Source organism: Zootoca vivipara, chromosome 5 (genome assembly GCF_965207765.1).
Source record: "Zootoca vivipara chromosome 5, rZooViv2.hap1.1, whole genome shotgun sequence".
Taxonomy (NCBI): domain Eukaryota; kingdom Metazoa; phylum Chordata; class Lepidosauria; order Squamata; family Lacertidae; genus Zootoca; species Zootoca vivipara.
The window spans coordinates 12,392,753-12,414,598 of record NC_142588.1 but is presented as its reverse complement, the minus strand read 5'-3'; the positions used below and the strand labels follow the sequence as shown (position 1 = coordinate 12,414,598).

The 21,846-nt window shown below is 41.7% G+C and overlaps 1 protein-coding gene across 5 annotated transcripts in view; it reads left to right on the top strand.

The window, feature by feature from the left end:
- The first annotated feature begins 1,479 nt into the window (after window positions 1–1,479).
- The window catches only part of USP54 (ubiquitin specific peptidase 54), a 90,266-nt gene continuing 69,899 nt past the window's right edge, over window positions 1,480–21,846 (top strand). For 2 of the 5 annotated variants that reach the window (XM_088669466.1, XM_088669465.1), the window contains exons 1-2: window positions 1,534–1,646; window positions 17,112–17,390. The gene's annotated coding sequence lies outside the window, so the exon portion shown is untranslated. Of the gene's footprint in view, window positions 1,647–17,111; window positions 17,391–21,846 lie in introns of all 5 variants that reach the window. The other 3 variants (XM_088669468.1, XM_088669464.1, XM_088669467.1) reach the window with 2 other exon arrangements.

Sequence of the window (21,846 nt, the reverse complement as noted above, 5' to 3'; positions counted from 1 at the left end):
CTCCTGGCTTATTAGTTCAGGGGCAGGAAAGCAGGTTGGGTGGCCCGTCTGTCCATGGTGGCAGTGCTGAGCAGAGCTCCAGCCTGCACACCTAAAACCCAGGGCTTTTTTTCAACTGGAACTCACCGAAACTCAGTTCCGGCACCTCTCAGGTGGGAACCATGACATAGTGAGTTCCGGCACCTTTTCTACTAGGAAAATAGCACTGCTAAAGCCTCACCCGTCTTAATAATACAGAACTTGCCCCTGATGCGTACATTCTGGGAACAGAGATGGCATGGTGTATGCTGCCAAGTTCAGATGTGCCGGCCTGCATTACTGTTGCCAGACTGCCTTCCTTAGTCTAAATCACGGTCAGTCTGCGTGTGCTGCTGCTGAATGAAGTTTTATGCCCATGCCTGAATTTCCCAGCCTGACCATCTATCTACTTGTTCTCCCCAACGTACACACATTTGGCGTAAGGGCTGATACAAGTAATGGCAGTGCCAGAGCATTTTGGGTTTGCAGGTGCAAAGTTCTGCTGCTGCATCATTCATCATCCTTGTTTGCTGCTCAGCCCTGGGCACCAGGCACGCTGGAGACAGATGTTATCAGTATACATTTCTGAGATAGAATCCTAAGACATACACAGAATCTAAAAACAATGTGATCTCAAGGACCACCCACACATTAGAGAGCAAGCTTTCGCCGTCAGCCTGAAGAAAGCAAAGGTGGAAATGATGTTTGAGGTAGAAACCTATGTTGCAGTTATTCAGTCTTTTATTCATTTATACACCTTTAGGCGCCAGGCAAAAATGTTCCTTTTTAACCAGGCCTTTGGTTGACCTGATTGACATCCTATATACCCTTTAAAAATGTGGCTCTTTTGGCGGGGGGGGATGTTATTGGGTTGTTATTATTTTGATTTTATATATTGCGATCTTTTCTGTGAACCACCCCGAGACCTCCGCGTATAGGGCAGTATATAAATTCAATAAATAAATGAAAACAAGTAAAAGCTAAGGAAAGAAGCTCTTTGCTGGCTAATTGCATCAGGCGGATGCAATCAGATCGCCCCCCACAATAAAAGAAAAAAATATATATTGTTAGCTTATTCTTTGCTGAGAAAACACCCCCTCATTACAATAGAGCAGAATAGAGAGCTGGTATCTTCCCAGGACCACTTAAAAACATCAAGGAGATCAAAGGGCTCTCCCGAGCAGCCCAACCACGAACACCCCGCCCCCAAAGCCGTAATGGGCCAGTGCATCTGGCTACTAACCAGCTGTTTAATATCCCTTCCAGCTCCACAACTCTTTATTATTTATATACACTCTGCAATAGCGGCGGTGGGCCTCGTTCGCTCTCGCGATACTTGGGTTCCTTTATTCCGCCGCCACATTACCCCCGCTTACGCCCTGTCCGCGAGCCGAGGCAGCAGTCGCGCTCTTGCTCTCTCTCTCTCTCTCGGACCGCGTTCCCTCGCGCCTGAACTATCGCGAGAAGCGGTTGCCTTGGCTCCCCGTAGCTATAGCAGTAGTGACACAGCGGCCCGAAGGGCGAGGGGGGCGGGGAAGGAGGCGAAGCCGCTGAGGAGGCGAGGCGAGGCGAGGCGATGCTCTTCGCGAGAGACGCTCCTGAGGGGGAACGGGCAGGGTTGGCCGGCGGTGAGTAGTCATAAGTTGGTAGACCCCGTTTAAACTCCTCGGAGCGGCCCGGGGAGAGGGCCTTGCTTCAAGCTGGGCCGGATCCTGAGCCCGCCTCGAAGCCGGGTGCCTCGAAGCCGGGGAGCCCAGAGACCTCCGGGGAGGGGGAGTAAGGCGGCGCGCGACCCTGGCTTTGAGGAAGGCTTTTTTGGGGGGCCGGATAAGCTCCCCTCTCCAATTCCCTCGAAATACAGTACGGGGAAGGTAAATCCCCCTCCATTTTCACTCACATTTTGGGGGGACATTGTTCCCACCCCCCGTCTCCCCCAATATCGTGTAAATGCTGAACTAGACTCTTAATCCCATTTCCCCCCAATTCTGGTGTGGGTGCCTTTTTCTTGTTGTTGCTTTGTTACGCTACAGGTGTTAAATGGGCACAGCATAGCTAGAGAATGCAGTTGTCACACACACACACACCGAAACTGCAACAAAACACATCCTGTTGAATAATCTTAAGGACTCGGATTCATCAGATGTAGAAAAGTGTTATCCTCATTTTGTCAGGCATGTTCATATGGGTTCCGGCAAAACATTGGCTCTGTTGGTATGGGCTGTTTCGTTATCCTTGTTTGTATAAATTTGGGCTTTCAGGTCAGCTACTGCTACTTAACATTTTACTGCCTCCTGCAGCCTGGACTTAACTCTTTAAAATACCTCCCACACTTGTATATATGTGTGCGTGTTATTTGGCAAGAAAATATTATCTTTGTGGCATCTGAAAGCCTACTGCAGTCCACAATGCTTATGCGACAATAAACCTGTTTTTAAGGTTCCACAGATTTCTTTTGCTCCATTCTGAAGGATCATATTTATTTCATTGTTCCCTGCTTCACATTATGCATTACTAGAAATGCCTGGTAACCTTTAGGAAATCTTATAATTTGAAAACTGTGGATTAAGGCTGAAATTACAATATAAAGACACTATTGAGCTACTGTATTCACTTTCTGCATCTTCCTAATAACAGAAGGCAGAGGCAGGGGTGTTTTGAAATAAAGGCTGTTCATCATACTGTATGGCATTGGCTTTCAAACTATTATGCAGATTGTTGAGTTATTTACAAGTTTATCAGGGTTTTCTCAATGGGAAAATGAGTAATGGCAACCAGGGTTCCTTAAGTTTCTGCAAAGCAGGTTCCAGTCTTTTCCTGCAAGTATATCCACTGCTAGTGGGCTGCAGAAGGTGGGAGGGTTTTGCTCTTCATACAATGAAATCTCCCTCATGATTTGTAGCTGCAAGAGATGTATATTCTCCATTCAGAAAGAGCAATGATGAACAACTTGTTTGTGTGTATGTGCACTCTGAAATATGTTGTGTAACTCCAGGATCTTTTGGATGAGTTTGATCTCAGGTCTAATTTAAGTTCTAAAATTTCATTCCCTTTGCAGGGGGACCCAATTCATTTCCCCAGACCTCTCAGTGGGTTTTCATACCATCAACTGTGGTATCTTTTTGATTAGTTGTCTGGGTTAGGGACACTGTTGTACAGCGGTTCTGTTCCCACTTAAAAAACTGTAGTTTAAATACATTATTGTCTTATACTGTAATATGCTATATAAACAGCTCAAAGAAGGCCACTCTAGCATATAAAATAGCTGCATGTCTTGTTTCTGTGTTGTCATATCCACATAGATGAGAAACACGATGCCTCTAGTACAGTCATACCTCATGTTACGTCCGCTGTGGGTTACGTCTTTTCAGGTTGCGTCCCGCAGCGACCCAGAAGTACTGGAAGGGGTTATTTCCAGGTTTTGTCACTCGTGCATGCACAGTAGCGCTAAATCTCACTTTGCACAAGCGCCAGATCGTGCGGCGCACCTGCGCAGATACGGCACTTCAGGTTGCGGGCTTTTCATGTTGTGAACGGGCCTCTGGAATGGATCCCGTTTGCAACCAGACGTACCACTGTATCCCTTTACGATGTTAAATTTGCAGAAATTCTCTCACTGTAGTCCTAGGCACACTTATCTGGAAACAAGTCCAACTGAACACAGTGACATAGTGGGGCTGACTACTGCATTTTATTAGTACTGGTTTTGTGGTTCTTGAAGGGACCCTGGAGAAACATTTTTTTGAAGGTTTGTGGGAAATCAGGTACTGTATTTATTAGGGTGTAATTCATTTCAAATCCATCTTAAACCATAGCTGGTATTTCAAGATGAGCATTTTCTGAAGGCATTATTAATACATGACAAATTATATTGAATTCAGAATTTAAAAATTAAAGAATTCTAGCTGTATTTATCGTTACAGTACCATCTAGCTGCCTCTGTCCTCATCTAACATGATGTTTTGCACACCCATGCAAACTAACTATAGGCATGAATGGAATCTCGTATTCAACAATATCCTTGACACATAGAAAAAAATTCAATTAGTTGGGTGACCTCATAGTCTCACTAGATATGCACCAATTAAATCGATATATCTTCTCTGTAATGTACCGTAAGTAGTATATAATATCACTTCTAAAATACTGTAAATATTTATGCAGTCCAATTTGATGTTGTTCATTACAGGCCCATGAAGAGCAGGGGGCAGCTGAGTACACTTGTCCTGGGCCTTGATGGGCTACGCTGGCCCAGGGCCCTCACCAAGGGCCTACTGGACTTAAGCTGTCATGCCAAGAACACCCTGGGCCTCCCAACCAAACAGGGACTTTTGCCTCAGTCAAGCTCTGCATGGGCTTGGTTCATAATGCCTGTCCATGGACTGAAGCATAGTTTGAATGTTTAGATCTCTTTACCATTGCAATTTAGGAGTAGATTCTATTTTGCCAGTTTCCATCAAACATTATACACCTTGTATAAAAAGTCTTTTTGGTCAGGAGAGGTCCCCATGAAAACTTCAGAAACTTAGATTCATTCTATGTATAAATACAACAGCCCTCTTCCATTGAATGCAGCTTCAAATTTCATGAATTTAAACAGGGAAAATGGTACATTAGACAACTTCTATATTATTTAGCCAAATAGAAAATGTTCCCCTGAGCTGTATTTTATTCTTAAAATGCACTGATTGCTTTTATACAATAAAAAGCATGCAGAGGGTGAGCAATTTAGTCTCATCTGTTCCAACTATCTACAGAAACCTATCCTCTTTTTAAAAAATACTTGCTAGGATAGCAGCACAATCATATCTTTTAATATTCAGTAAGGACAGGACTTCTGCCAGGCTTGAGAGAGGTCTGGGTAAAGAGTCCTCTGCTCCCTGGAAAATGAAGATGATGTTGGCTGCTGCAGGAGTTTTGCCAAGTGCTTCGCTTCTCTTACTTAGTGCTGGGCTGTGCACTATCATCCACTGCTGCTGTGAGCCACCACTGTCCAGTGCTGCCTGCCTCACTGCCTGCCTCCCATAGGGTTGCCAGGACTGTGATGGGGTAGAGTGTGATGATGGGAAGAGAAACTTCATAGCAACTTCTACCTTGGTTTCCCCAGAATGCCCGTGGGCACATGTGGGAGAGTATCTTTGTAACAGAGTTAAAAGGAAAGAGAAATCTGGGGCACACATAAAATGACATGTAAGAGACAAGTGACAAATAAGATCAAGATACAGAATTTAGAAGGAAGTTAAATGACTCGCGTGTGAAGAGTTTTGATTTACCAGTGTCAAAACATTTTTATAAAGCTGCTGAATAAACTGTTAGAAAGTAAAACATCATTCTTCCAGTACAGTCCTAGAATGAAAGGAGCTCTCGTGTAGGCGGATTCAGCTCTGCCTGAGATTGTCTGCTCCCACAGGTTCAACAAAGGAAGAGGTGTTATGGCACCCTGTTGTATTACAAGTTATGTTGCTTTCACACCAGCTTTTTTTCCTGGAATGTTTCCTAATACCAGCTGGAGTTGCTGAATCAGGTTCCTCTTTTGAGTTTGGCTGCAGGAAAGCGAGTTGCTTTTCCTCAACAATGTTTCACGAAACACAGTTTTCTGAGGAAGGACAGCAGAACAGTTCCAACTCCTGCTGTATCACAAAGTGGGCTCCACTCTTCTTGCAAGTCAGACCCCTGCCATGGGGCTGGAGAAGGTGGGAGGGTATTGCTCTTCTTACAATGAAGCCTCCTCCTTCGTGACAGATTCGCCATCAGCTTGCTGTGAGATGGAGCATGTTAGAACCCTTTCTTATCAGCCTGTTTACTAGTTAATTCCTGTGCTGCTGTTTGCAGGTGTGAAATCCATGCATGCATGCATGTAACCAACCAACAGGACAGGAAGTCATAAGGATAAGCGGGGCAATCTTGAGATGGATTGTTGCTTCCCCATTCTTCTTGGAATTTAACCAGTGGGCACACACAAGTAAGGAACAGTGTGCTAATGACAGCACTGCCAGATCATCAAACCCTGTACTGTTTTACTGGTATACAGGAGAAATCATGTGGGTGAATTATTCATTGCTGTGCTCCACTGAACAACCAACTGCTGTCTTGGAACCTGACTTTGCCATTTACTATGTGTAATCATGCACCTGACATAAAAAGCTACATCAATTTGTATTGGCACAAAATTGGCCTAATTCGTGTAATCAGAGGTTATACCCATCAGGGATGTAAAGAGCTTTTTAAATGGACAAGAGTTGTTGTTTTTCTTTCAGTCTTCGTGGATACTAGAGACTCAAATCCGTTAAACATAGTGGGACTTTTTCTGAACAAATATGCATAGAATTGTGCTGCATGACTGACAGTGGATCACAAATAACTAGGTATGGTTGAGCAGGCAGGCTTAATTCTTTTTTGAAAGCCTGTTGTATCCATTTAAAAGGAGGAAAACCAACATGTTCTTACATACTGTACTTGAAATCTAGGATGTGATTGATGAGGGAATAAGAAGACTGCTTGTTAGGAAACAAAGAACTGTGTTGCTTCTGTGCTGTTAACAGCAGCTAAGGATGCTTTCTGCTGGAATATAATTTTGAATAGCTACATTAAAACCTGTTTCTTAGTTATTTCACTGCATCAGGATTAATTACTAAAACTGAAGTCTGAATACTATTTTGGAAGACTTTAAGTTTGCACCTAAAAATGTTATTCAGGAGATACAGTGACGATAGCTCTGTAGTACTATAGTCTTCCTAGGCTGATAATGAGTTCTTTAACAGGGCTACATATTCTGCCTGCCTAAGACAGTCTGTTTTGCTAATAGATAATGTATTCTTCACTGTAGCAGAATTACATGAACATAAAATCTGGATGTTGGTTTTAATTGGCCCAATAATACCGTATATAGGGGTTGCATATGGAGTATGTTGTTGTATTAGGGTAGAAAATGTGTATGATGCCCACCTATGCAGCCCTAGTTTTGGGAAGTTTTGAAAATGTCATTATTTTCAAACTATTCAGTAACAGGAAAAATACTCTTAAGTACTGTAATATACTGATAAATGAATACTCTTGGATCACTTATGTAACTGTAATAGAAACTAAACATTATTTCCCCTTTACAGCATAATTCCCTGCAAACGCACAAAAGGAGGGCACTTTCTCTTTTAGAATACAGCTACATGGTTCTATTGTTATAGGTTTTAGTCTCCTGTTCTGAAGAATGATTATGGCTGCTGTTCTGTAATCAAGGATTAGAGTCCTAAAAATAAACCAAAACAAAGCTCTTAAAACTTTGCAGGTACTACACTCCTTTTGTTGGATCAGTAAATCAGTGAAAAGAGAATTGCTATGGGCATCATGGGTATAATAAAGTGATTGCTTTCAATATTATTAGTACAGAAAATGTATGCATAATTTAATTATTAGATTTTTTTTTTTACTTTATCCTCAGAACATCAGATACGCAGGGCTTTTTTAAGCAGGAACTTGGGGAAACTCAGTTCCAGCAGTTCTCAGGTGGGTTCCGGCACCTCTCAGGTGGGTGTCATTGCCATTCTAAGAGAACGAGAGTGACATTCATGGTGAGTTCCGGCACCTCTTTTTCTAGAAAAATAGCACTGGAGATAGGTAATAACAGTTTGACTCCAGAATCTTCTGATTATCCCCTAAAATTAAATGCTCATGCAAATAAGATTTCTTGCCTTGTTTCTGAAACACTGTAATATGGTCCCTAGCATAAACCCTTGTAGCAAAGTCAAAACTGAATTAGGCAAGCATACCGTACACTGGGACCCAGGTGGCGCTGTGGGTTAATCCACAGAGTCTAGGGCTTGCTGATCAGAAGGTCGGCGGTTCGAATCCCTACAACGGGGTGAGCTCCCGTTGCTTGGTCCCAGCTCCTGCCCACTTAGCAGTTCGAAAGCACATCAAAGTGCAAGTAGATAAATAGGGACCGCTCCGGTGGGAAGGTAAACGGCGTTTCTGTGTGCTGCTCTGGTTCGCCAGAAGCAGCTTTGTCATGCTGGCCACATGACCCGGAAGCTGTCTGCGGACAAACGCCGGCTCCCTCGGCCTATAGAGCGAGATGAGCGCCGCAACCCCAGAGTCGGACACGACTGGACCTGATGGTCAGGGGCCCCTTTACCTTTTACCGTACACTGTAGCAAATGTAGGATCAGATGAGAAGGGACCTCAGAAGTCATGTGGTCTGTCTCCCACCCTGACAATGTAGTAAATGTGCTCCTGAAGCATCCTTGAAAGGTGGCCATCCAGCCTTTGCTTAATAACGTCTAACAAAGGAAAGTCCACCTTATTCCAATACAGCATATTTCCTTGCTATATGAAGCACCACCCTCATAATTGATCACATCATGTGGTGCATACACACCATTTGAAGGGCAATGATAATCAACTTTGGGGGGCCCGTCAAATATTTTTGGAGGGGCGAAGGGATCTTGGCCCCTAGGAGTTGGCTCGTATGTCAAACAGTTTGTACAATAAGAAAGTTCTTCTTAATGTTTAGTCTAAATAACTCTCTTGTATCAGTTCCGTTATTCAACAGGTTATTCGGTTATTCATCAGGAAATTTTGCGCAGATGAAAGGGATTAAATGAACACATTGATTTGCTTTTAAACTTAAAAGTATAGTACTGTTAGTTTAAGCAAGGAGTATGCCACTTATTGTGACCTGAATTGTTTAGTTTAGATGGAAAACAGTTTGGCAGAAACAGTAATTCAATGAGTCGATTCATGAAGCCAGTGTAGTATCCCCCCCTTCATTACTTCCATCAAAGTTCAAGTAAGGCAAAGGTCAGACCAGTTAATACAGTTGATACCGAGAATTGTAATGCTCACTCAGAAACAAGATCAGCACACTCAAATGAAAGTGAAAAGTGTAGAGTTGTTCAGGTACATACTTCAGGTTCTCCTTTTAGCTGTTGGTACAATCTTATCCATTAGGCTCTTCGGACTGTCAAGCGATGCTTCATAGAAAGCCAGAAATCTGAGCCAATATTGTTGTGCTGTGCTTCCTTTTGTGATGTCATAAGTGCATGTGCTGATAACCATGCTTGGTGTGATTGCTGAGATGCTACCACAGCTAAGATTGAGGTTTTTATCTAGGAAAACTAGGAAACTCCTCCCTCTGTCAGTACCTTGTTAAGGAGCTATGGTGTTACTTGGACCTGCAGGTGGTTGGTGAAGACAACCAAAAGAGCATACTTATCCCGCTGCATTCCCCATATCCTCAAGTCAGTTTCTGAACACCTCTATTTTCCTTACTCTAGAAGTGATGTGGTGGGCATCTTTTCAGTTGTGGCACCGCAACTCTGAGAGAGGTCTGTCTGGTCTCCTCTAGGCGAGCAGTGAAAACTTGATTATTTAGCAAGCCTTGTGTGATGAGTTGATACTGCTTGACTGGTTGATTTAGATGTAGTTTTAAGCATAGATTTCTGTGTAACAATCTCTCTGTTGATTCTCCCTGACTTTGTAGATTATTATGCCTTATTGTTGTTTTAATCTTGTTTAAACTTTGTTGGTAGTGGAGGTCCTTGAATCCTAAATTTGTTGTATTAAATGGTTAAATAAATAAATAACTGCTGTTGGTTGATCATGTATGTGGGGCTATCTCATCTTGGTTGTGACCTGGAAGAGCAAAGTATATACTGTATAAGGAAATAGTCTCAAGGCATATGGTACAGTAATTTTGCCAAAGCTAACATTGCTTGGTTTCATCAGATGTCCATGTGGACGGTAGCCTCGAATGTTCTGTGTGCTGCTTTTAATTTCCATGAAAGAAATATGGGAAATAAATATAATAATTATGAAAACAAATGCCCATTCCCTCCTCTGTTCCCATTACATTTTTGTATTATGTGAGAATGATAGCATACCTCACACAATCCATTGGATCTTTGATTATATTTTGTCTGGGGAGAGAGCTCTGTCGAACTTGAAAATACCCAATTTTCCCAGCAAAAGTAATGGGTATGATGACACTATTAGCAATGAAAATCTTGATAGTCTCCGTAGCTTCTGTTGAGACTACCAGTTATTTTTTCACAGCTGTTGAACAATCTTTTTTCATTTAACTATGAGCTATCTTAAGTTAAACCAGTGCCTTGCCGTTGAAAAGTAGTGTATCCTGTTACCAATCCCTTGAGCCACCCAGATGCCTCTTTATCCCAAATCTTACTTGATCTCTACTCCAGACTCTACCATGTCTATTTAACAACACATTAAGACTGCCTGCTCTGGATGTGAGTAAACGGTTGGTTAAATATAGAAACAGTTTCTTATTTAGTGAAGATTTTCATGACAAATCCTTGTGGATCACCATATAAACACAACCATATGGCCAAGTCCTGTATTATCTTAAAACAATTAGCTTGGGGCTTAATATTATCATTAACTGAAAAATACACACATCATTTTATTTGTATTCCACCTTTCCATAGTTCAAATCATGCTCAAGGCAGCTTATAACATGAAGACAATTGCATAATTACAAACATAACCAAAAGTAGTCTTAAATAATAAATAAAACATTAAAAAGTACATAACAAAATTGAACAATTTCCACATAAATCATAAGAACTTAAAATAAAGATAAAAATGATTAATATCAATACCAGCATCAACCCTCAAGTGAACCCCTTTAAACAGTATTCCAGCCCAAGATTGAATTCACAGCTTTTGCGACTGGCTTGTGTCGAGCTATTTATAATTATATGTAAAAAAGTTGCCATAAGCATAAATAAAATAACACTATCACATATTCATTAATTCCTTGATCTCATTAGATCTTATTGATTGTTGGTTTATTTACTGTTTATTTACTGTTATTGATGGTGTTTAATGGAACCTAACTGGAGCTGTTTTGTTTTTGTTTTTTGTTTAAAAAAAAGGAAAGAAAACTGGTGGGTAACTTCATTCCCACATTGATTTTAAAAGGTACCCGTACTGCAAGCAAAGCAGTTCACACAAATGCATACTTACTAACCCTCAATTATACCTGTTTTGTTTATTTTTAAATAGTTTCTGGGATGGACAGACTTAGTTGTGGCCAATTTCATACCTATTTGCTTGGCACCATTCTGTCTGTCATTGGAACTGATTGTTACCCCTTCATTTGTATACAGTAAATGTATTATAATATGGATTGTTTTTATTTTCTATATTAGCAAGTGAGAGCAAGTATGATTTAGTGGTTTGGGTGCTTGACTAGGACGTGAGAGACCAGGGCTCAAATCCTCACTCAGCCATGAAGATCACTGGGGGCCTTGTGCCAGTCATGCTCTGTCAGTCTAACCTACCACAGGGGTGTTGTGAGGATAATATGAAGAGGAAAGAAATATGTACACCACCTTGAGATTCTTGGAGGAAAAGTGGGATCTAAACACAATAACCCACCTATTTATCATTACAGCAAGCTGACTGACTGCCTGATTGCTTGCTTGCTTGCCCAAATTTATATTGAACTGTTTGCTCCAGTGTGTAACACTTTACATTTACTTAAGATGGATCTCATTTGCTTATTTGTTACTCAGGTTGTCCTTTCTGGAGCTGTTCACAATTTGTGTTTTCACCATCCTAATTTAAATAATCCGGAGCCATCTGCAAACTGGACTTCCTTACAGCTTAGCATTTACACAGATCATTTATCATTAAGTTAAATCATATGTTTGTCCTCATTATTTTTTATGATATTCAAATATCTGTTTTGGTTCATTGTGTCTTTGCTGTAAGAGTTTTCAATTTCACCGTTTAGTTAAATCCAAAGACTTTTTTCCCATGGAGAAAGTCTATTAGGTATATGCATGTCAACAGTACACGTTGGACAGTGTTCCATACTCCCATTGTTCCAGGTGCATTTTGCGATGGGGAATTTCATTAGCGTGAGCAACTTCTGAGCCCTGGGTGCAGTACTGCGCCTAAGATTTCAGATTAAACTGCAGAGTGGAAAGAAAAGAGAACCTTTTTCCGCCTCTCCACTTCCAGCTACTCTCTGAAGACTGGAGAAGAGACCCTCTTAAGAATATTAGGACGTGGGCAGGGGAAGGAATAGACCATGTGAAAAATGGACACAATATTTTAGCTGCAGGTTGTTCATTTTCAGCTTTGTATTATTATTATTATTATTATTATTATTAATTATAAAAAGCACACCTAGACATTCTGCTGTTGCGCCCATAACCTAGGTTTAAGGTGCCATTTAGCTCCTAGCTTTCATATCTCAGTTTCTAACACTGAAGTTGGAGAATCTTTTCAAGCAATTCTAAGACAACATTTGACTGAAATTTGTAAAATTTAATAGACACTATTGGTTAGATTAGTGCTTGTACTCTTTGGAATTGCAACTTCTTCTTTTGTTTAGCCAGGTTTCTCTTTCCCAGTTTTCTCTGCATGCTGTCCAGCTCAGCCTTTCTGTTTATTGATGTTTCAACTCAGGTGTTTTCCAAGCAGTGGTGGCTGTGGTGATGTGCTATAAACTCATTATTTTGTAGCGCTAGGAAAGGCTCCATGTTTCTGTTGTTGTCAGCTGACTAGAGCCAAGGCCCTTTGTTTTTCCATTGTGTTTTCTACCAAGTGGGATGTTGATGGAATTTATTGAAATGTATTGAAGTGTTTAGTGCTGATTGTGGTTGGGAAGTCAGCTCTGAAAGGAAACTTATTGTTCTGAATGATGTGTCCTGCAGTTTAGTATTTAGCTGTCAAAATAAAAATTTCTCTCCAGGGCCAAGCTAAAAAAAGTTTAAAAAAGTAGAATTGCTAATTTAGCATATGCTTACAGAGCATAGTAACAAAGAGGAACAGCAATGATTTATTTTGTCCTCTTTCTATGTATTTTAAAATAAATACCAGTATTTGATTTTGTAAATTTGCCAAAGGCGGGGGGGGGGCAACAATGCTACAGTTCTCTCACAAATTAATTTCCAACCTTTGCAGAGGCACTAGCCGCAATATCAATATTTGGTTTTGTGTTTTTACCTCATTGCCTTGATATTATTTTCCCATCCATGTTTAGAGAGAGCTTATAAAAATAAATCTGATAAATAAATCAAATAGGAGCAACCTTACAATTGTGTGTGTCTGGTTTTGGGATTTCAAACTGGAAGCTACTGCTGAGCGGTAGGTCATAGATTTTTCCTTATCATGGAAATGCTTGTCAAGGTCTGATCACACAAGGTTCTTGCGTGTGCATGCTTTGGGGAGGTGGGTACCTTCCGTAGATCAGTATTACCTCAGTGCTCTGTCTGCGCACAAGTATCTTTTGTTGAATAGTCTTGACTGTCTTTTTCCCTCCCAAAGAGCTAAAGTCTTTGAATATTATTGGGAAATTTATTTCTAGGTAAGTGTCAGTCAAGAAATTCTGCTGGAGGCAGGGGGACTCATTTGCTTAGTGTAATATTGGGTTTAGCAAAGCTTGATGGATTTGGCTGCCAAGAAATCGGCAGCTATTTAGCTGAGTCTTGCTATATGCAACTTTAAAGATTTGCTGCGGCTGTGCTGAATCAAGTTCAATAGCTCAATGTGCAAAATAATGGCAATATTGTTCCATTCATATTAGTAAAGCAAGAAACTGAGCTGAGAACTTGTGTACTATCAAATTGCTGTTTATTTCAACATCTGACATTTGTAGTCAAAACAAAATTTCAGAATAGAACATTATGCTGGTAAAGAAAGTCAATTGATAGATGAAGTTTTAAGGATTAAGATTAAAGTCTGTGTTCAGAATCAAAGTTATGACAAAATAGTTTTGCTTAACTGGTTTAGTGATCTCAGCCCAGAGCATCCAGTCAGTTCAGAATTTAATGTCTGCATATCTGTCAGCATATGGATAACTTGCTCCAATAATAAATTGGCTCAGTTCTCCTAATTTAACATCTGCAATGATCTGACTTACTAAATTCATTTTGATATTGGGGGGCGGGGGGAGAGACTATTGGAAAACTGTGGCAAGGACCTCAAGTGTATTTGAGAGAATGGAACTACAGTAATCAAATTTTCTTTTTCATGTTTATTTTTAACTTGCTTTATTATTGTGCTCAAGAGTAAATGGCATAACATTAAACTGTTGTATGTTTTTTGTGTTTGAGAAAATGTTGGCTGTGTCTAAGTGTATTGCTTCTTATATTATGTAGATGTTCATTGTGTACATCCTGGAGGCCTAAGTGGGATGAGATACAGATTAGGAAAATAAGTGGACCGAAGAGGCTTCTTACCCTTGCAGAAAACAAGCAAGCAAACAAACAAACAAACAGAAGGTTGGAATGGCCTCCCTACCTGAAAATCCAAATTTTCCCCAAACGTCTGCAGGTTGTGAAAACCCAATAAATTGTTGGCATTAAGCTGTCCCGGGGGGCCAGTGGCTAAACTGGCTCCACAGGCCAAATATGCAATTGCTCTCACAAACGTTAAGAACAACACACACAAGTCAGTAAATAAGGCTAAACTGCTTTATTTACATATAGACAGATGGGAGCTCTACATCATGGCTCCCTCTCTCTGGCATCACAGCCAGTAAAGAGAAAGAACAAAGGAGCAACAATCCCACTTCAGGAACAACAGTAAGACAAACATCCTGTCTACGTCACATCCACTCTGTGGGAACAAAACACATACAGTCATATGATAATCCTATGACTGCAGACGGGGAATGAGTCTCCCAACATAAATGTCCCAGCTGAGTGGGAATTTGAACTTGGGTCTCACTCTTCTTAGTCTAGCGGCTAGCCCTCTAACCACAAGTTTCCATTGCCTCCTTTTAAATGATTTTATGTAGGGGTGTGTGTGTGTGTGTGTGTCTCATTTAGAGAGTTGAACAATAAAGCAGATAGGGTATAGGAGAACTACCAGCTACCCAGGGCAAATGTTTTCTTTCACCCCAGCCATCATCTAATAACTTTTTCTCTGAAACTTATGTTGTATATCTCTTTACAAAAAATCCTGTGTGTATTCTTCAGTGGCAAAAATTGATGTGAAATCACTGGGACCTACTTTTTAAGAGATGCATTTTGATGACAGTCGTGAAAATACAACCACCTTCTAATTTTGTGTGTGTCATTATGTGACAGAGAACTCTTGTCACTTCTCAGTAGTGCATGTTTGTAGAGTCAAGTCTTATGATTAGCTACTGTTTTAAGAGATAAAAAAGAAGTAAAATTTCTAACATTTTAGATGTAAAAGGGATTAGCCTGTTATTGCTGTGTTGTGTTTGGAGTATTTAACATGCAGGTTGAAGATCCCTGCTTCCTTCCTGCTGCTATAGAGTATAGCAGCAGTATATCAGCAGCAGAAGGATATGCACACCTTTGATAGCTGGCTAAGGGAAGCCATGTGCATTCCCTCAGCTTAACAAGGCCCCCAGTGAATGTTTTACAGGACAATGTTTGCTCTGTCATTTTGGTGTAAAGAGCGAGGCTTTACCTCTGCCAAAAGTAATCTGGTGGGGAGGGGTGGAATTGTGATTTAAAAAGAAAAAGGGCCTCTTTCTGCCTGAGACCAGTTCATCTCTCTGCTCAGCAACAATTGTTCCAAGGACAAAAGGGTACTAAGATCACTCTTGGCTACTGAAATGGAGCCAGCCTCTAAGGGTGGATATATTGCAGAGGGGAAGGAAAGGAGGGATACATGATTATAAAAAGTCTATTTACAATGAACCCATAGCTTGGACAATAAATACTACGAGAACCAAAACTCGCTTTTTATTTCCTTCTCCTGACAATTCCTTGCTGGTGTGTGTGTATAATATGCCTGCCACTCTTTTATGTAAAACCTGTTGGAAAATTGTCTGTAAAAGCTTGCTTTAACTTGGACAGCAGATCTTCCCACAGATTTCCTTAGCATATTCTAAAACTTTAAATGAGAAAGACTAGGCCTTCAGACACAGAAGAACAAGCATGGTTTGGACTTCAGATTGCTTTGTCCACTAAATAGTAGAGCAAGGATAACACTAACATGAGGAGCCATTGTTAGGGATAATGGGAGTTGCAGTCCTGCCCTCCTTTCTTCCCAACCCTATACTGTGTCTCACAACACATTTAACTGAAGAACCCGAAGAAAGAGACAATGCATGTGTTTTTGAAAACGAGGGGAAATTATTTTATTTTAAAAAAGAAAAGGAATGTGCGGCAGCCCCCAGTATTTAAAGAGCCCCCACCCCATTACATCATTAGAACCAGAACATAAACCCATGAAACGAGAAAAGAGAAAAAATATATATAAATGTTTGGTCCAGATCCTAGGTACTGCACCCTCACTAAAGGAGACTGTATGGATGATTCACTAAATGATTGTAGGATGACGTGTGTACCTGAGCTTATGGCCTCAAATTCACTTTATCTTATATGCTGCTTTATTACAAAAATGACGACTGGACTACTGATCCTAAACGGAATAGTTAGTTGCCCAACCACCGCCTCCAGAACCTACCGCTCTCAACTGACTCTCAACTGCCTCACACTCAAACTCCCTTTCAAATCCTCCAATCATCACTCACCACCAGAATTCCACAATCTCTCTTTCTCCCTCCCTCCCTCCCTCCCTCCCTCCTTAACATTCCCACAATTCTGATACAATTACCTTAATAACCCTATTACATCCAATATTTTATACATGCTGCTCCCTATAACCATACTGTTAGAAGCACTTGAGCTTCCCATTCCTGGTTCCTAGGAAATGGGGGTGAGCAAACTGCAGGTTCTCCATCCCTGTTCTAAAAACCAGGTGTCTTCCCCCAAATGATCCTGGGAATTGTAGTTTGTTAGGAGTTCTGGGGATTGTAGGTCTGTGAGAGGGAAGCCACAATGGCACGAATCATTTCGGGGGAAGTCATGTGCTTTAAAGGCGCATTGGATGCAATGAAGGAATCTCAACCAGATGATCCATGACTGATGGCCATCCAAGCGCTGCTTAAAAACCTCCAAGGAAGGAGAGTCACTGCTTCAGGCCCTAAGGGCCTCTGGAGCAGAAGAAAATAAGCTTGCTTCATCCTCCATGTGACAGCCCTTTAGACTTTAGTTATTGAAAAGGCTGCATGGTGTGGATCTCATATCAGTGTTATGAGAGTGTAAGCAACACATTTCTCTCTCCTCTTTCTCCACACCATGCAGAATTGCAATGGTAACCAGAAGACTGGAGTTTGGAGCCCAGCCAGGGCTGGTTGTGGGCAGGATCCTTGTGTTGCCAGGGGCTTGACTAGATGACCCTCGGGATCCCTTCCACCTCTGCCATGCTATGATTATATCAAGCAGCTAAAGGAACAAAAAGATGCTTCTGAAACATTTGGGAATCATAGGAACACTCTCCCCACCAGTGGCTTCCAGCAAGAGCTTGCATCTTCCTTAGGAGAGAGGCAGTCCAGAACAAGGAGGGAAAGGCTCAGAGTTCAGGTAGGTGGAAATGCCAATAGAGTACCCTATACTATAGGAATGCTTCCTTCTTGTGTCTCCCACCCTCATGCTCCAGACTGGTGCTAGCATGGCTGGGAGCCAGGCGCCTGCTGATTCCTCCATTTTCTTTGCAGGGAGGGAGCCTTTCTCCAACATATACTTTGTTCTGACCAAATCCCTGGAGAGACATGACGACCCTCGGGTACTGGGGCAGAGGGAAGGAAGGGGTCCTTGTGAAACACATTTGGGGAGTCTGTGGCTTCCAGCAAGTACTTTTCAGAAGCATTGCTCCCTCCAACAGGGGAGGTTGAGCATAGCCATAACGGCTAGTTGCCTTTGATAGGTCTCTCCTCCATGCAATTGTCTAGCCCTCTTTGAAAGCCATCCCATCCAAGATGTTATTGTGGTGCATCTGATTCTCCTATACTATTGTGAGATCCTTTGGTTAACATCTATCTGGGCTGGAAAATACTAAAGAATCAGAGGACTGGTGAGCTTCCCTTGAAGCACAACTGATCAAAGGCAGGCAGATCTGTTAGCATCTTGATAAAGATGCTCGAACGACAAAGGATGCTATCATACCCAGCAGGTGTCTCAGAAAACGCTCCTGAGCTGATGGAGAAGAGAGCAGTTAAGTGTCAGTGGGGCTCCAGGTTGCCGTTTCTGGATCCCACCACAGCCCTTCCAAGTTGCCTAAGAAATCAATGTCACAACAGTTTTTTCCTTGCACCTCCTCCCCATGATCCCTCCTGGGGCCTTCTCAGACATAAACTGTATCTGAACCAGCAGATCCCACCAAACCAAGTAATTGAGGACCCCGTCAGAAAAGGAGTGTGCACAGTCATATCAGAAATAAGCAAAATAACTAAACGGGTACTAGAAGTCACCCCAGAACTGGCCCTACTAAACATCTTCCAAGAAAACAATGCCCACTCGCACTAGAAAGAGCTCATAACCCACAGACAGCATACGATTCAATTTGGCTAACTTAACCCGACAACTCCGTCACCCACGCACAAACAAATCCCACTGCAGCCAGCCAAAGACTATCAACCACACCCAGGCCACCTCAACCTCTTACCACCAAGGAAACATAACCAGCGAATAGAAAGAGAACTTCCCCAAGTGATGCTGGCAGAAAACCCCCAAGCATACACTAAATAAAAGAACTTAAGCTTTGCCACCCCAGCCCCTCTCTCCTGTCCCCACATCTGGAGGGCCACAACTTAACATAATTTTTTTCCTCTGGGTTCTCTCTTGCTAAGCCATAGTGTGGCAAACCAGCCCAATAAGTACTGTGCTTTATTAAGCAAAAAGTTCAGATGGATATTATTAGTGAGCAGTTAGGACTATTAAACAGGGATGCGGGTGGCGCTGTGGTCTAAACCACTGAGCCTCTTGGGCTTGCCGATCAGAAGGTTGGCGGTTCGAATCCCCATGGCAGGGTGAGCTCCCATTGCTCTGTCCCAGCTTCTAGCAGTTTGAAAGCACGTCAAAAAGTGCAAGTAGATAGTTACCGCTCCGGCAGGAAGGTAAACGGCATTTCTGTACGCTGCTCTGGTTTCGGTGTTCCATTGCGCCAGAAGTGGCTCAGTCATGCTTGCCACATGACCCGGAAAAACTGCAGACAAACGCCGTCTTTCTTGCCCTGTAAAGCGAGATGAGCGCTGCAACCCCAGAGTCGTCTGCGACTGGACTTAACTATCAGGGGTCCTTTACCTTTACTTTTTTAGGAGTATTAAACACCTGGGTATGGTAGCTAACATATTTGAATGAAAGTAGCTTGTGTTCTTTATTACTAATCCATACCCCACAACATTTCACAGATAAAGAATAATTTATTTAGAATAGAATAGAAGATAATAGAATAGAATAATTTATTGGCCAAGTATCAACCATACCTGGAATTTTGCTTCAACTACATTGCAATGTAAAGAAAAGGGGGGGGGAAGTACCTCGTACAACCACTATTCCCCTCACAATACAACAGCACAGCGAAAATACCCCATACCACTAACGCCTCCCTTCCACCCACAGCTACAGATTCAACAATTTGATGGCACAAGGAAAAAAGGTATTCCTGTGCCTAGACGTTTTTGTATATAGAGTCCTGTACTGACGTCCGGATAGGAGTAAATCAAACAAGTGATGACCAGGATGTGAAGGGTCTACAGCAATTCTCTCTGCTCTCTTCCTGACTCGAGCGGCATAAAGTGTCTCTATTGGAGGCAAACTAACACCAATTACCCTCTCTGCTGTTCTTACTGCTCGTTGGACCCTCCTCTTGTCCAGCTTAGAGACTGTACCATACCAGACAGTAATGGAATTACAGAGGATAGTTTCAATAGTACCTCTATAGAATTGGACCAGCGATTCTTGGGGCAGATTAAATTTCCTTAGTTGTCACAAGAAATACAATCTCTGGTGTATCTTTTTAATAATAATATTGATGTTATCTGATCAATTCAATTTTTGAGAGATCATAGAGCCCAAGAACTTAAAGGACTCTACCACTACAACCGTGTTACCAAGAATTGGCAACTAGATGAGAGGGTGCCTTCTAAAATCAATTATCATTTCCACTGTCTTTTGGGCATTTAGCACCAAGCTATTCCTGCTGCACCACGAGACAAGATGATCTACTTCCCGCGTATATGCAGATTCATCCTCCTCCTGGATGAGCCCAATGACTGTAGTATCATCCACAAATTTCTTGACACATGCATGTAACACCTCCCATACTGTTAAATATGGTGGTTTAATATTTTTAATATTATCCCTCTTTGCAATAGCTTGTCCTGCAGTGATTTAAAATCTGATAAGAGTCTGTTTTTTTGGCTAAAATTATACTTGAAAAAAAAAGAGTTTTCTCTTGGGTTATTAAAAATCGAAAGGAGCTTCACCAACATATGCAGTTGCTGGCTGTGCACTGCATGGTGGTTTAGTGTTTCTGCGCACATGTTTACATGCATATAAGAGACAAGATCCATCCACACACACACCCCCCCCACACTTCTTGTGAGCCTGGGAAGGGAGCTAAATATTGAAAACTGACAGCAGCTCTTGGCAACTAATTTTTTTTTAATCAAGACTTTCCCCAAAGGCAAATATAGAGACAGTGATTGTACAGGAAATATAGATAATCAGAGCATATGCTGAATAAGCATGTGCTGTGCAAGAACAACACTCTTAGGCATTTATGGTGAGAACATAATTTCAAAAGTTACAGAACACAGAGCATCTTTAGGCATGGGGTCGAAATTAGGAATGTACCAAGCATGTCAATGGAATGTCTTTATACAACATAGTCACTTTTTTCAGATTCCTTCTTTAAAGCAGGGATTAAAAATTCCTAACTCAATTACGTGAACCCAGCCTTAGACCAATGAGTGTATTGATGGATGTACTGGTATTTCAAAACTCGTTTATAGTAGATTATTCTAAAACAGCCTTCCCCAACCTGATGATTTCCAGATGTTGGACTATATCACTGCAATACCTCAAGAATAGCCTCTCTGCATATAAACCAACCCAGACACTGTGTTCATAATTTGAGGCCTTTCTTCGTGTGCCTCCTCCATGTGAGGTCCCGGGGGGGGGGGGCAACACAAGAATGGGCCTTTGCTGCAGTGGCTCCCCGTTTGTGGAATTTTCTCCCCAGGGAGGTTCATCTGGTGACTTATATATCTTTAGGCACCAGGCAGAAATATTCCTCTTCAACCAGGCCTTTGGTTGATTAATATTCTACAGCTTTTTCAGTGTAGGAGGGGGTTATTGTATTGTTGTTTCTGTTTTAACTATTTCTTTGTGCTTTTACCTCGTGTTTTTATCTTATGAAATGCCCTGAGACCTTTTGATGAAGGGTGGTATTTAAACCTAATAAAGAATATATCATCCCTAACCACTGCTGGCTTTGGCAGATGGGAGCTGAAATGGAACAATATCTGGAGGGCACTAGGGACTCCAGAAAAGAAAAAGTGTTTTATATGTGTTGTATAGGTGTTATAACACTGTGACACTAGATGGCACTGTGGAGTCCTGTCTTTCCATACCGGATATCCCTGTACAGTATGTGTTTAACTCAGGCATCCCCAAATTGCGGCCCTCCAGATGTTTTGGCCTACAACTCCCATGATGCCTAGCTAACAGGATCAGTGGTCGGGGAAGATGGGAATTGTAGTCCAAAACATCTGGAGGGCCGAAGTTTGGGGGTGCCTGCTTTAACTGAATCGCTTCTTTGACATGTCTAGATCCAGCCCAGCTTAGAGAAGATTGCTTTAGGAAGTGAGCAGATTCTTCTTACTCATAGACTCATGCACACAACCCAACAATCTTTCTTTCTCGTGTTCTATTCACCTAAGCGGGTGGGCAGGGCTAAGGTTGCTGGTTTGACCACAACACAGCCTTGAGTCTCATATACTAGGAAAAGCTAGTCCAACATGAAGTGTAATGAGGA